The sequence below is a fragment of the Lactuca serriola genome, chromosome 3 (assembly GCF_051521515.1).
Source record: "Lactuca serriola cultivar US96UC23 chromosome 3, Lser_US96UC23_V15, whole genome shotgun sequence".
Classification (NCBI taxonomy): domain Eukaryota; kingdom Viridiplantae; phylum Streptophyta; class Magnoliopsida; order Asterales; family Asteraceae; genus Lactuca; species Lactuca serriola.
Genome location: NC_136410.1, coordinates 83,369,886 through 83,384,479, shown reverse-complemented (window position 1 = coordinate 83,384,479; position 14,594 = coordinate 83,369,886). Strand labels below are relative to the sequence as shown.

At 36.0% G+C, this 14,594-nt stretch overlaps 1 pseudogene; it reads left to right on the top strand.

The window, feature by feature from the left end:
- Nucleotides 1-9,566: 9,566 nt before the first annotated feature.
- On the top strand, nt 9,567-13,223 carry LOC145095457 (uncharacterized; annotated as a pseudogene).
- Nucleotides 13,224-14,594: the final 1,371 nt, after the last annotated feature.

Genomic DNA, 14,594 nt, shown 5'->3' with positions numbered 1-14,594 from the left:
AGAGGAATACACTGCTCTTATCAAAAATGGTACTTGGACTCTTGTCCCTCTAGTTCCTCATGCCAACATCATAGATTCCAAATGGGTTTATAAACTTAAGCGATACCCCGAGGGCAATATTTCTCGCTACAAAGCACGACTTGTAGCAAAGGGTTTCAAACAACAAGCGGGTGTTGACTATCATGAAACTTTTAGTCCTGTGATCAAAGCCACCACAATTCGGGTTGTTCTCCCTCTTGCTGTAACTAATAAATGGTCAATCAGGCAATTGGATGTTCAGAATGCATTTTTGCATGGTGACTTAAAAGAAACCGTTTACATTCGGCAGCCACAAGGATTTGTTGATCCTTCTAAACCTGGTCATGTGTGCCTTCTTCACAAGTCTTTGTATGGTCTCAAGCAAGCTCCACGAGCTTGGTTTCAACGCTTGTCCACTGTGTTGCATCGCTTTGGTTTTTCGGGGTCTCGCACTGACCCATCTTTATTTATTCTGAAAACAGGTCGGACTCGAATTTACATTCTAGTCTACATGGATGATATCATTATTACTGGTAAAGATGATGCGATGATTGCTCACCTGATTCAACAGTTGGGTTCCACTTTTTCCATTAAAGACCTTGGTCAACTGCATTACTTCTTGGGCATTGAGGTTGTTTCTCGTAATTCTAACCTCATATTGTCCCAACGGAAGTATATTTTGGATATTCTTCAACGTTCGGGTCTCAAGGATTGCAAACCGGTCCAATCTCCAATGACCACCACTCAGGTCTTATCTATTGGTGATAGTCCTCTCTTGCCAGATCCGACTATCTATAGACAACTCGTTGGAGCTCTTTAGTATGCTAGTATCTCTCGTCCTGACATTGCTTATGCCGTCAACAAAGTGTGTCAATTCATGCATGCTCCTACCGAAAACCATTGGTCTGCTGTCAAACGTATCTTGCGGTACTTACAGGGCACGACTGATTTTGGACTTATCATTAGGCATGATTCGGGTTCCTCTCTCCAAGACTTTACGGATGTTCATTGGCAACATTCTACATTTGATTCTTTACATGCCTTCTCGGATTCAGACTGGGCAGGATGCCCTAATGATCGACGTTCCACGGGAGGATTTGCTATATATTTGGGATCGAACTTGAACTCATGGACTGCCCGAAAACAGTGTACAGTCTCAAGATCTTCAACCGAGTCGGAGTACAAAGCCCTTGCAGATACGGTGGCTGAATTATTCTGGTTGAAAGCTCTTCTCAATGAATTAGGAGTTTCAGTTCAACGTCCTACATTTTGGTGTGACAATCTTGGTGCTACCTATCTAGCTGCTAATCCAGTTTTTCATACTCGCACCAAACATGTTGAAGTGGATTTTCACTTTGTTCGTGAACATGTGGCTTCTGGTCAATTATGTGTTCAGTTCATTTCTACTGCTGATCAGACCGCTGATGTTTTTACCAAACCGCTGTCTTCTCAAAGATTTCTCTTTTTACGATCCAAGCTACAGGTCGTTCCCCGTCCTTAGCTTGCGGGGGAACGCTAGAGTAAGTTTATGTGTTGCATTGTATTTTACTTAAATTAGAGGGTACCTAATTGTATTTATCTAACCTATATATATTAGGTTCATATGTATCGTATCTTTGAGATAATCAATAATAAACACATGGTTTGATTATCTGAGAATGTTGATATTGCTCAAATGCCCGCCACTCACTTTTGATTTATGAATACCTTGAACAAGAAGGCATTGGATCAATCTTAAGAGGTGATGTCTTAGCACGACATATCCATAAACTGTTGAAGTACAACACCTTCTCTACCTTACATTACATGCATAGCAGTTATTTTACTTTAGTTTGTTTTATGTTCTTTGACTTAGTCTTTTTCCAGTTTTGGCTAATTCCTTATTTTTAGAAGTCATGTGGTAGTGCTTTAGTTTCCAGTAGTAGTTGTTTTGCTTTCTTCGTGTAAGCCATATATGGCAGTTGTCTTGTAGTTGCTTTTCATATATCAGAAAATTACACTTTGTGTAAGTGTAGAAAACCTCTTTTATCCTCTGTGAGTTACCTGTTGTGTACAGGTACAAACTTCACCAAAGTTATCAAGTGGTATCAGAGGCTAACCCATGGGTGATCTTCAAGTAGTTGGCGGTGTCAAGAAACTTAACAATCAAAATTACAATTCCTGGGCCACCTGCATAATGTCGTATATACAGGGACAAGATTTGTGGGAAGTTGTTAAAGGAAGTGAGAAAAACCAGCCAGCAGCAGAAGACAATAATGGGACATTGAGAAAATGGAAAATTAAGGCAGGGAAGGCAATGTTCGTTCTAAAAACTACAGTTGAAGATGATGTACTCGAACACATTAGAGATGTAACAATTCCTAATGAAGCCTAGGAAACTCTTCTAAAACTGTTCTCAAAGAAGAATGATGCGAAACTCCAACTTCTTGAGAACGAACTGTTGTCAGTATCTCAACATGAGATGTCAGTTCCTCAATATTTCCATAAGGTGAAGTCCACATGTAGAGAGATATCAGAACTCGACCCTGAAGCACAGAGTTTAGGAGCTTTGTTGTTGCAATCCAAGGGTGGCCAATTCAACCGTCCGTTGTGGAATTTGAGAACCTGCTTGCAGGGCAAGAGGCCCTTGCAAAACAGATGGGAGGAGTCTCTCTAAAAACTGATGAGGAAGCTTTGTATGTAAAAAAGAGCAAAGGAAAATCCAAGTCCAGGTTCAACCAAAGCCCCAAAAGGAATTCTAAGAAAAGAAAAGGTCATGGTTTCGAGAAAAAGAATCGCAACAATGAAAAGGGAGAACAATCAGGGGAGAAGCAGAAGAATCAACACTCAAACAAAAGATTTCCTTATAAATGCTATAATTGTGGTTATAAAGGTCATATGGCAAGAGATTGTCGTCAAGAACCAGTGGAAGAAGGCAATACGGCTATGTCTCAGGAAGAAGAAGCATGGGATGCAGAAGCACATCTTCCCAGGATGTAAATGTTATGGCACTTACAGCCACGACTGAAAAACAAAAGAACAAGTTAGACGAGTGGATAGTTGATTCGGGTTGCTCCAATCACATGACCGGCGAGAAGGAAATCATTCAAAATCCTGTGAAGTATGGTGGTAGTAGAGTAGTTGTCATTGCAGATAATTCGAAGCTTCAAATTGCTCATATTGGTGATGTTAGATTTTACCAAGAAGTGAACAAGAAAGAAATGGTGTTACAAAGTGTTTACCATGTACCAGGTATGAAGAAAAATCTGCTCTCAGTGTCTCAATTAACCACTACAGGCTACTATGTGTTGTTTGGCCCAGATGACATGAAAGTGTACAAAAAGTTTGAAACTTCATCACAGCCAATAGCTCAAGGAGTTCGTTCAGATTCTATATATGTAATGTCGGCTGAAACAACGTTTGTAGACAAAACCAAGAAGAATCAAAATGTTGATTTGTGGCATATGAGGTTAAGTCATGTGAGTTATGACAAACTCGACATGATGATGAAGAAGAAACTGGTAAACGGACTCCCACAACTTGAAGGTTGTAAAGGTCTTGTATGTGTTGGATGTCAATATGGAAAAGCCCACCAACTTCCATATGACAAGTCTAATTATCAAGCTAAAGTACCTTTGGAGCTGGTGCATTCCGATGTATTTGGACCGGTAAAGCAATCGTCGATTAGTGGAATGAAGTATATGGTAACGTTTACTGATGACTTCTCAAAGTTTGTTTGGGTGTACTTCATGAAAGAGAAATCGGAAACCTTCAGCAAATTCAAACAGTTTAAGGCTGAAGCAGAGTGAGACACAAAACACAGCATACAAAGGCTTCGTTCAGACGATGGTGTTGAGTATTTAGCTCAAGAGTTTACTGAGTATTTGAAGGAGCACAAGATTAGACGCCAACTCTCTTGCCCAAGCACCCCATAACAGAATGGAGTTTCAGAACGTAAAAATCGACACCTTGCTGACATTAGTGGTAGCATGATTCACGACAAAAATATTCCAGGGAGGTTTTGGACAGAGGCAATGAAAACGGCCTCGTATGTGATTAATCGAATTCCACAGCAAGGTCTTCAGTATGTATCTCCATATGAGAAACTTTTGAAGATTAAACCCAATGTAAGTCATTTAAGGGTTTTCGGATGTGTGTGCTATGTTTTTATACCCAGTCATTTTCGCCATAAAATGGAGAAGAAAGCTATTCGTTGCATCTTCGTTGGGTATGATCAAAAAAGAAAAGGGTGGCGTTGTTGTGATCCTAACAATGGGAAGTGCTATGTGTTGGGAAACGTGGTATTTGATGAGACATCTTCATGGTGGTCATCTAATCATGAAACTCTTCCAGATTCTGATTTACTCAAAGAAGGGATGGAATCTTCAAGAATTCACTTGAACATTAATGAAGGTGACACTGTCGTTGAAGAAGAGGTAACCCAAGTTCAAGAGTCTCAACCATGGCAGACAGGAATATTTCACTCACCAAACACTAATGACAATGATGATGATCCGACAAACCTCAGGAGGTCGACTAGGGTTAGGAGACCCAATCCAAGATATGCAAACGCAGCCATTGTTGAATCCAATATTTGTGAACCTGAGTCTTTTAAGCAGGCAAGTACAAAACAAGAATGGGTTCAAGCAATGGAAGAGGAAATGGCAGCTTTAATTCGCAATCATACATGGGAATTAGTTCCAAAACCTAATGGGATGAAGCCCATTTCATGCAAATGGGTATACAAGGTGAAAAGGAAAGCTAATGGGTCAATTGAAAGGTTCAAAGCCCGTTTAGTAGCCCGTGGTTTTTCACAACAGCTTGGGCTCGATTACCAGGATACGTTCAGTCCAGTGGCTAAATTGACCACAATTCAAGTTCTCTTAGCCCTAGCTGCAAGTAAGGGCTGGACGCTTTGGCAGATGGATGTAAGCAACGTGTTTTTGTATGGAGATCTCGACCATGTCATTCTATGGAGCAGCCAATGGGGTTTGAAAGCACGAAATACCCTAACTATGTGTGTAAGCTGAAGAAGGCTTTGTATAGGCGGAAGCAATCACCGAGAGCGTGGTTTGGAAAGATTGCTGAGTTCTTAGAACACAACGGCTTCGTCATAACCATTGCTGATGCGAGTTTGTTTGTCAAGACCATTGGAGACAAAGTAGCAGTTGTCCTGGTGTATGTAGATGATTTGATCATCACTGGTGACCTTGTTGAAGTTATTACCCAGCTGAAAGAAAACCTGTGTACTCGATTCCACATGAAAGACCTTGGAAAACTTCGACATTTTCTTGGTTTGGAAGTGAGATATGAGAAGGGAGATATTATGTTGCACCAACAAAGATATTCTATTGATTTGTTAAACAGGTTCGGTATGCTTGATTGCAAACCTTCTGTCACTCCAATAGACACGAATGTAAGATTGTGTGCTAATTTTGGAAGGAAGTTGGAGGATACTACAATGTACAGGAAAATTGTTGGAAGCCTTATTTATCTTACATTAACAAGACCAGATCTTGCGTTTGTGGTGGGCCTATTAAGTCGTTTCATGCAGACACCAAGGAAACCACACCTTGATGCCATTCGTAAAGTCCTGAGGTACATTAAGACAACAATAAACTATGGTATTGTGTCTAAGAGGGAGCCAATGTGTAAGTTATCTGGATTCTGTGATGCTGATTATGCTGGTGATCTGAATACACGTCGCTCAACAACCGGATATGTTTTTATGTTGGGATCTAGTGCCGTATCATGGAGTAGTAAACGACAACCGACTGTGTCCCTTTCCACAACTGAGGCGGAGTATCGAGCAGCAGCCATGGCAGCCCAAGAAAGTGTGTGGTTGATTCAACTCTTAAAGAATTTAAACCAGGAGGTAGACTACAAAATTCCACTCTTTTGTGACAACCTCTCATCAATTCAACTTGCAAAGAACCCAATGTTTCATGCTAGAACAAAACATGTGGAGGTTCATTATCATTTTATCCATGAAAAGGTGCTGAAAGGAGAAATTGATCTGCAGTATGTCAAGACATCTGAACAGGTTGCAGATGCATTTACTAAAGGCTTGTCAAGTAAAAAGATGGCTCAATTCTGTGAGTAGATGGGAATGATCGAGATAGGTGTTGAGAGGGAGTGTTGAAGTACAACACCTTCTCTACCTTACGTCACATGCATAGCAGTTATTTTACTTTAGTTTATTTTATGTTCTTTGACTTAGTCTTTTTCCAGTTTTGGCTAATTCCTTATTTTTAGAAGTCATGTGGTAGTGCTTTAGTTTCCAGTAGTAGTTGTTTTGCTTTCTTCGTGTAAGCCATATATGGCAGTTGTCTTGTAGTTGCTTTTCATATATCAGAAAATTACACTTTGTGTAAGTGTAGAAAACCTCTTTTATCCTCTGTGAGTTACCTGTTGTGTACAGGTACAAACTTCACCAAAGTTATCAAAAACCACAACCAGATGTGAATTTGAACGAAATATAATGGATGCTTTTCTATCTAAACCTGCATCTAGATTTACTTTTCAATATAACTAGAAAAAACAAATTCTTTATCTATAATGAAGTAGTTTCTTTTAACTTTTTATTAGTTTAGATATCTATAATAGAAAATAACATTATTCTTCCAAATCATCTTTTTTTAGATATCTGTAATAGAAAATAACATTATTCTTCCAAATCATCTTTTTTTCCACATTCACACGCTCAAGAAATGCACTCATTTTTAGATTTTTATAAAGGATCCATTACCATTGACCCATAACATAGTCTTCCACTAAATAAAAGTTTTAGGTTCGTTTGGTGGGTTAGGCAGTGGCGGGTCCAATATCCATACTAAATGCTGTTGAAGTTATGTTGGTAGTTAGAAGACAACAAAGATATGGTACTCATTTAATTGTCTACGTGTCAAAATGGTTGATTTGGAAAATGTGTTTGAATTTGACTGGTTATGTTAAAAAGAAAAGATATATATCATGGTTTATCTTAAAATTGAACAAACTATATCATTTTTTTTTGTAAGTTTCCATGAAACAGTAATAGTATGAGATTTATTTTAGATGTCAATAACACAAACTTAATTGGATTTACAAGATGACACCAAAGAGCCAAAGAAAGTGATGAAATAACACTGGGAATAATATAACGGACAACCTCCTATATATGATATGCTTTTCCCAGGCATTCGCACGTTTGAGGAAGAATTCTGATAAGAAATATTTTCAAGTAAAAGTCATTCGCCCTAAAAGTTGATTTCTGAAGTTAAACACTCTATTCAAAGATTAATTGTTGTATCGATCAGAACTTTTTTCATGATAAATTTTTAATTGTTAGTTTTCTATTTTCAGTTACTATAGTTCTAATTAGAAACAATGATAACCGCAAGCACTTCAATTTTGAAACCAACTATACACAATTTCAAAGATATTCGATTTGACATGTACATTTGCCTTCAGATTAAATCTCTTAGTAGAACTAATTGGAAAACAGATCGAATAAAGTTATATTGCATTATTAAACTCAGCATTAACATATTGTCCTTTTGATAACTAACTATTTAGAATTCAATCTATTTTACCATTGTTTATTTCTTTCCAAGATTGTCATGATGAATACAATCCTGATTCCTAAGTGTAATACACTCCTTGTTGAAAAAATTGGCATGGCCCATATTTTCCTTTTTTGAAAACAGGAAAACAAAAAGCAGGAGAAAATGGCTATTATTTAAATCTATCTTAACTTTTTGATTTACCAAGTCAAATTCTGCTATTTTAAAAAGAGAAAACTGTAAAAATGGTTGTTGTGGTTTGTTGATCGATGTTTCTGGATGGAGTTCTAATATTTTTATAGCTTGCAAATATAATCCTTTTTGACAATGTTTGGTTGTAGATTAGGTCATTCTCTTTAACTCCTTGAAATTTATTCAGTTAAGATATGTTAAATGTCAATTATGCCCCTGTTATATTTCACTACTAAATTTTTTTTGTTTATCTTATCATTTAATACTTCTATTATAACACTATTAGAAAAATCAACCATCCCACATCCCCTAGAATTGCAAATATAACTAAAGCAAGAACAGCTTTACCATCTTTAACATGGCATCGCCGACTATCAGTTTCAAGGATCTTTCTTTAGTTATATTTGCAATTCTTCATTTTTCTTTTAGTTACTCTTAATTTTACTCTGTTTTTTAATCCAATTGAATTTCTTCTGGTTGTTGTAATTGATTTCTATTTTCATCATGCTGTAATTTATGATCTTTTGATGGTGTTAATGTCGACTCATTCATTTTGGGCTTAAAAATCTTTTTATTACTGCAGGCTCTCAAGCCCAGTTTGGGTAAATCGGTCATAATTACGTAAAAGAAATAAAATTAAACGGTTTAAGTGCTCTGTTTTTCTTCATCTCCATGGAATTTCGTGAATTGCAAATGGCATTCAATTCTATGCTCAGAGACATATCTCTTTCAATATCTCAATGTACTCTGTTTTTCCATTTCCATGGAAGTCAAGAATCTAAGTATGATTATTAGTGAAGTTTAAGAAACAAGGCAACTTTTAGAACAGCTCATACATTTTTGAATGAAGATGAATAGAGAGGGTGGGGTTTTAGATCTACCAGGGTTGTAAACGAAGATGGGGAGGGGCATTTTGATGGAAGTGGGGTCTATCTAACTAAAATTATATCAATAATTAAAATAAAATTTAAATATACAAAGTGGTAAGATAGTAACTTAACACTATCTTAACAAAAATAAATTAACGGTGTTAAAACACAAGGACCTAATCTATAAAGAAACTTTGTTAAAAGGACTATACTTGCAAGTTTGAAACATTTTGAACTCCATCCAAAGGAAGCAACAAACCACATGGGCCATTTTTGCAGTTTTCTCTTTTAAAAATTAGTAAGGTGTTCAATTTGAAACAACAATAATAGAAACTAGTTTGTTTTCAGGTCAATCTATTCGACAGGCATATTTTTTGTAAATTTAACCAGAAAACAAAGATAAATACGTCTACAAATCGAATAATGTTATATGGTCACGTGGATAATTTTGCAAAATCATACTGCCTTCCACTAAATGCAAAACCAGGAAAACTTGATCTCCATGTCTTTGATCCAAAATCCACAATTTTGAAATAGTCATCAGTTACAGAATTGATTATGAAGTAAAACAAAGTTTGAGTGTAACTTCTGTTAGCATTAATCAGAAAACAAAAATAAATATGTCCAAATAATCAAGTCAAGTTATATTTTTACACATCTAAATTCATCAATATCATTTAATACAACAACTTGTCTTTTGTAATCAGAGCGCCTTGCTAAATTTTGGGTTACAATGAATTTTAATGTTCTAAGAGAAAAAGATTAATGTCATGACAGATACAATTTAAAGTGTAATACACTCCTTTGTGGAAAAATATGACACTAACTGCTAATGTAAACACTCGTTGTGGAAAAATATGACATTGTGCAAATTTCCTTTCAGTATGTGAAAATAAAAAACAAGAGAAAAAGGTATAGCCCGAGTATAAATTAGGAAACGCAAACCATTTTTTTATAAAACAACATGGCAAAGCAAATAATGTCTTCTTCAAACTTCTTATTTTTCTCGTTAGCTCTACTAATCATCACACCATCTCCGGTACAAAATCTTGCTTCTGCTTCTTTGGAGGAAGCCAATGGTCTTCTTCAATGGAAAGCAAGCCAATGGTATTGAGATCCAAAGCAATTGGTTTCTCTCTTCATGAATTCCAGTGCATCACTTCCATCCACTTCTTGGTTTGGCGTAGTTTGCAATGCTGATGGGAGCATTAAGAACTTGTACCTCAGTTCATCTGGATTAAAAGGTACACTCCACCAATTTCCATTCTATTTGCTACACAATCTTACATATCTTGATCTCACTATAAACAACTTCTTTGGCCCCATCCCACCAGAAATCCGACTCCTCTCCAAGCTTGTCTACCTTGATTTTTCATACAATTGGTTTTCTGGAGTAATCCCACCTGAAATTGGGATGCTAGCCAGTCTTGAGATCCTTGACCTGTATTTTAATAACCTGACTGGTTCAATACCACAAGAGATCGGTCGATTAACATCTCTCTATCATGTAGGATTGGACTATAATCTTCTTCAAGGAGAATTACCTCCAACATTGGGAAATTTGACAAACTTGGCTTATGTATATCTCCATAATAATAATTTATGTGGTCCTATACCCCCTAATCTTGGGAATTTGAAGTCTCTCATTGATCTTGTGATGATGAAAAATCACTTTAGTGGTTCTATTCCTTCATCACTTGTCAATCTGAGCAACCTACAGAATATGTACCTCAATGAGAATAAATTCTCAGGTCAAATTCCTACTGACATTGGGGACTTGAAGTCTCTAGTTGATCTTCAGATGAGCCAAAATCAACTTGGTGGTTTTATTCCTTCATCACTAGCTAATCTCAGCAACCTACAGCATATGTACCTCAGTGAGAATCAATTCTCTGGTCATATTCCTATTGATCTCGGGAATTTGAAGTCTCTCTATGCTATTGAGGCAACTCATAATCAACTTAGTGGTTTTATTCCTTCATCAATAGCAAACCTGAGCAATCTACAATATCTTTACCTTGGTGATAACATATTATCTGGTTCGATTCCACAAGGATTGGGAAGTCTAGAATTGTTTCACCTACAAATGTTCGATAATCAATTATCTGGCCATTTGCCCCAAGATTTGTGCCATGGAGGAAAGCTTCAAATTTTCACAGTAGATGGTAATCAACTCACTGGGCCTATTTCAAGAGGCTTAAGGAATTGTTCTGGCTTAATTAGGGCTCGTTTTGATCAAAATCAATTCATTGGAGATATATCCAGTAGCTTTGGTATCTATCCACGCTTAGAGTACCTTGATATCAGTCACAATAATTTTCACGGGCAGCTTTCTCAAAAGTGGAGTAAATGCAAGAATTTGACAGCCTTAGTGATGGCCTATAACAACATCAGTGGTAGCATACCACCAGCATTTGGAAATTCAACTCCACTACAAAGGCTTGATCTTTCTTCCAATCATTTGGTAGGTGAAATCCCAAAGGAGTTTGGGAAGATGAGAAGTATGTTGAATTTGTCTTTGGCTAATAACCATCTTTCAGGTATTATACCTACAGAGCTCAGATTTTTAGAACTCCTTGAAGTACTCGATCTATCTGCAAATAGATTGAATGGGTCAATACCAAGAAGTATTAGTCAATGGAAGCATATCCACTACTTGAATCTTAGTAATAACAAGCTTAGTGAGAATATTCCAACCGAAATTGATAAATTAGTTCAACTTACAGAAGTTGATTTATCTCAGAATTTGCTCACACAAGAGGTACCATCTGAAGTTCAAAGTTTGAAAAATCTACAAAAGTTGAATCTTTCTCACAATAGACTGTCTGGTTCCATTCCTAACGCTTTTACAAGTTTGCCCAGTGGGATTGACATCGACCTGTCCGACAATGAGCTCACAGGTCCAGTTCCTCTTTGCTCTAACTTTCTGAACGCATCTTTACAAGGCAATCCAGGTTTGTGTGGAAATTTTACAGGACTAAAATCATGTGCACGTCAAATCCTGAAGAAGAAAAATGATCTCTTTCATCATCGGATCATTCTTGTAATTATGCTCCCTCTTATCGGGGCAATTTCACTTGGTTTTTTTATATGTGGCCTAATCGCTTATCGAAAACAAAAGAGACATTCTCCACAGAAACCATTTGACAAAGAAGGTGGTGATTATTTCTCCATAACAAGTTTCGATGGAGGAGTAGCATATGATGACATCTTGAAAGCAACGGAAAATTTTGATGAAGCATATGCTATTGGGACCGGAGGATATGGGACTGTGTACAAAGCCCAGCTACAGCCTAACAATGTGGTAGCTGTCAAGAAACTTCACTCAGGATCTGAGAATGTTGATCAAAATGGATTCCTTAATGAGGTACAAGCATTAACGAACATAAGGCATCGAAACATAGTGAAACTCTATGGATATTGCACACATGCCTGCCATTCGTTTTTGATTTATGAATACCTTGAAAAGGGAAGCCTTGGATCAATCTTAAGAAGCGATGTCTTAGCAAAAGAATTGGATTGGTTGAAAAGGGTCAATATTGTAAAGGCTGTAGCTAATGGTTTGGCTTATATGCATCACGACTGCTCACCTCCTATAATTCATAGAGACATTTCCATTGCCAACATCCTTCTTGATTCTGATTATGAGGCACACATTTCTGATTTTGGCACATCCAAGCTTTTGAAGCTAGACTCATCCAAGTGGACCACAATCGAAGGAACACATGGCTATATCGCACCAGGTAATGTAATTTTGTGATGTTAGTTCTACATTTTCTTAAGTTTCATGATATATATATGTATACTAGTTGTGAGACCCGTATATTATACGGGTTGATTAAAACAAAATATTAAGTACGAACGATTAAATATAAATTTTATTTGAATTTGAAATTGAAATAAGTGAAAATTATGAGAATAAAAACATGTAAAAAATAAATAAATTAAAATTATGTGTTTAGTGTGTACTAAACGGGTTAATTATAAAAAAATGTTAAACATAAAGGTTTAAACTGTAAAGTTATTTGGAATTGAATTTGAAATTTAAATTTAAAATTTAAAATTTGAAATTAATAGTTATTATGGTAGGTTTAATTTATGGAAACTAAATTAATGATATATTGAAAATAAAAATTAAAGTAATGACAAGTGGAAAATAAATATATTTCAAATTATGACAAAATGACATGTGGCTAATTTTATGAAAGAAGGACATGTGGCAATGTCATTTTCATTTATTAGGGTAGAAGTATATGTATATGTATGTGTATCTATATTTTAGAATCTTGTGAGGTTGATATAACATTTTTTGTTTTTATCTCACGTATTTTTGGATGTAGAGCTTGCTTATACGATGGTGGTGACGGAGAAATGCGATGTGTATAGCTTTGGGATCGTGGCACTAGAAGTGATCATGGGAAAGCATCCTGGTGAACTACCAACATTGTCTGTTGATTATCTGGTGTTAGCAAATGTTGGAGATAGTCGAATTCCACTTCCTTCACCACAAATTGAGAAAAAAGTTAATATGGTACTCAATCTCTCTAGAGCGTGTTTGAACTCCAATCCAAAAGAAAGACCAACAATGCACCAAGTTTCAAATCTGTTGATGAAGGCTTGATATTAGTGTATTTTGAATGTTATTTGCTTTTGTCTTGTTCCCTATATGCATCCTGATAATATGTATTTATTTGTATGCCTTTTTGTTATGAAACTTCTCATATGTTTTCTTAAATCATTATGTAATAGATAAAATAAATAAATAATAATTAGTGAAGATTGATATCCGTTTAGAAGCTTCGCGACTCGAAAATATAGTATTAGTCCAGGACTTGAAAGACTGGACTCATTAATTCAAATAAAAGTTACATGCTCTTAATTATTAGTACTCATTTCAGTTCACTTTGAAAGACTGGACTTGAAACTTCTTACTATTTGATGTCTCATCTTCCTTCATTTCATTTGAACATCATATGGCATAACCTATGACTATAATAATAAATATGATGTCACATTAAAGAGGACCTCCACAACGATATTCATAATGTTTTTTTTCTCAACTCACAAGTATGGATTATGCAGATTACACGTCACATATTTTAGCTAATTGTGGAGGTTGTTCCTGTCCCTTTTTCAATCCTCCAGCTTTATAGTGATTTAAATTTGTTTACACACAATTGGTTTGTTAAATGGAATGGAATATGTATCATTAGAAACGCAAACAGGGTACCTTTCCTCTCTGCTTGCTCTCTTTGTCAGAGGTCAAATATGATTTCTTTTTTATACATAGAATCAATTAATGTTATATAAAAAGCTTCTTCATCTCAATAATTCTTCCATGTGTATTGCAAGAACCAAAATGGCACCTGTAGTATCATGGATTCTCTATAGATCATGAAAATATTGCAAGTTGTTCAATTTATGAAAATTGTTACTGCAAACGAACTAACATAAAGGTTCTCCACGATATTGATGGGCATCAAACTTTTTTTCAAAGACATGATATTTAATGTTGAACGATTTATTTTTGAAAAGACATCATAAGAAGATTAACTTGCAATAATAACAAGGAAAGTTTTTAGTTCAACTGAAAGTCTCATATTGTATTGGGTGAGTACACTTTTTGGGTCAGAAACTCAGAATTGACAAATATTTGGTGATGGGTACTTATCTCTTTTAAATATTCTTTGTTTCTAATACTCTACAAATTCTAAACACAGCGTTATGAAAAAACCATACAGCTAATGTGGCATTAAATTTGAATAAAGAAAAAGTCATTCAGTCATTTCATCAAACACTTGGTATGTATTAAAATCACATTATTAAACAAGCAGTTTTAAATGAACCTACAAGGAGTGTTGGAAGTCGATAGTAAAAGAACAGGAGGAAAGAAACCATTACATACCTTTTAACAGAAATCCACTTCAACAGTGATGCACACTTCGACCAATCCACTTCAAACACACTTCGACCACTCTGCTACTACTATGGT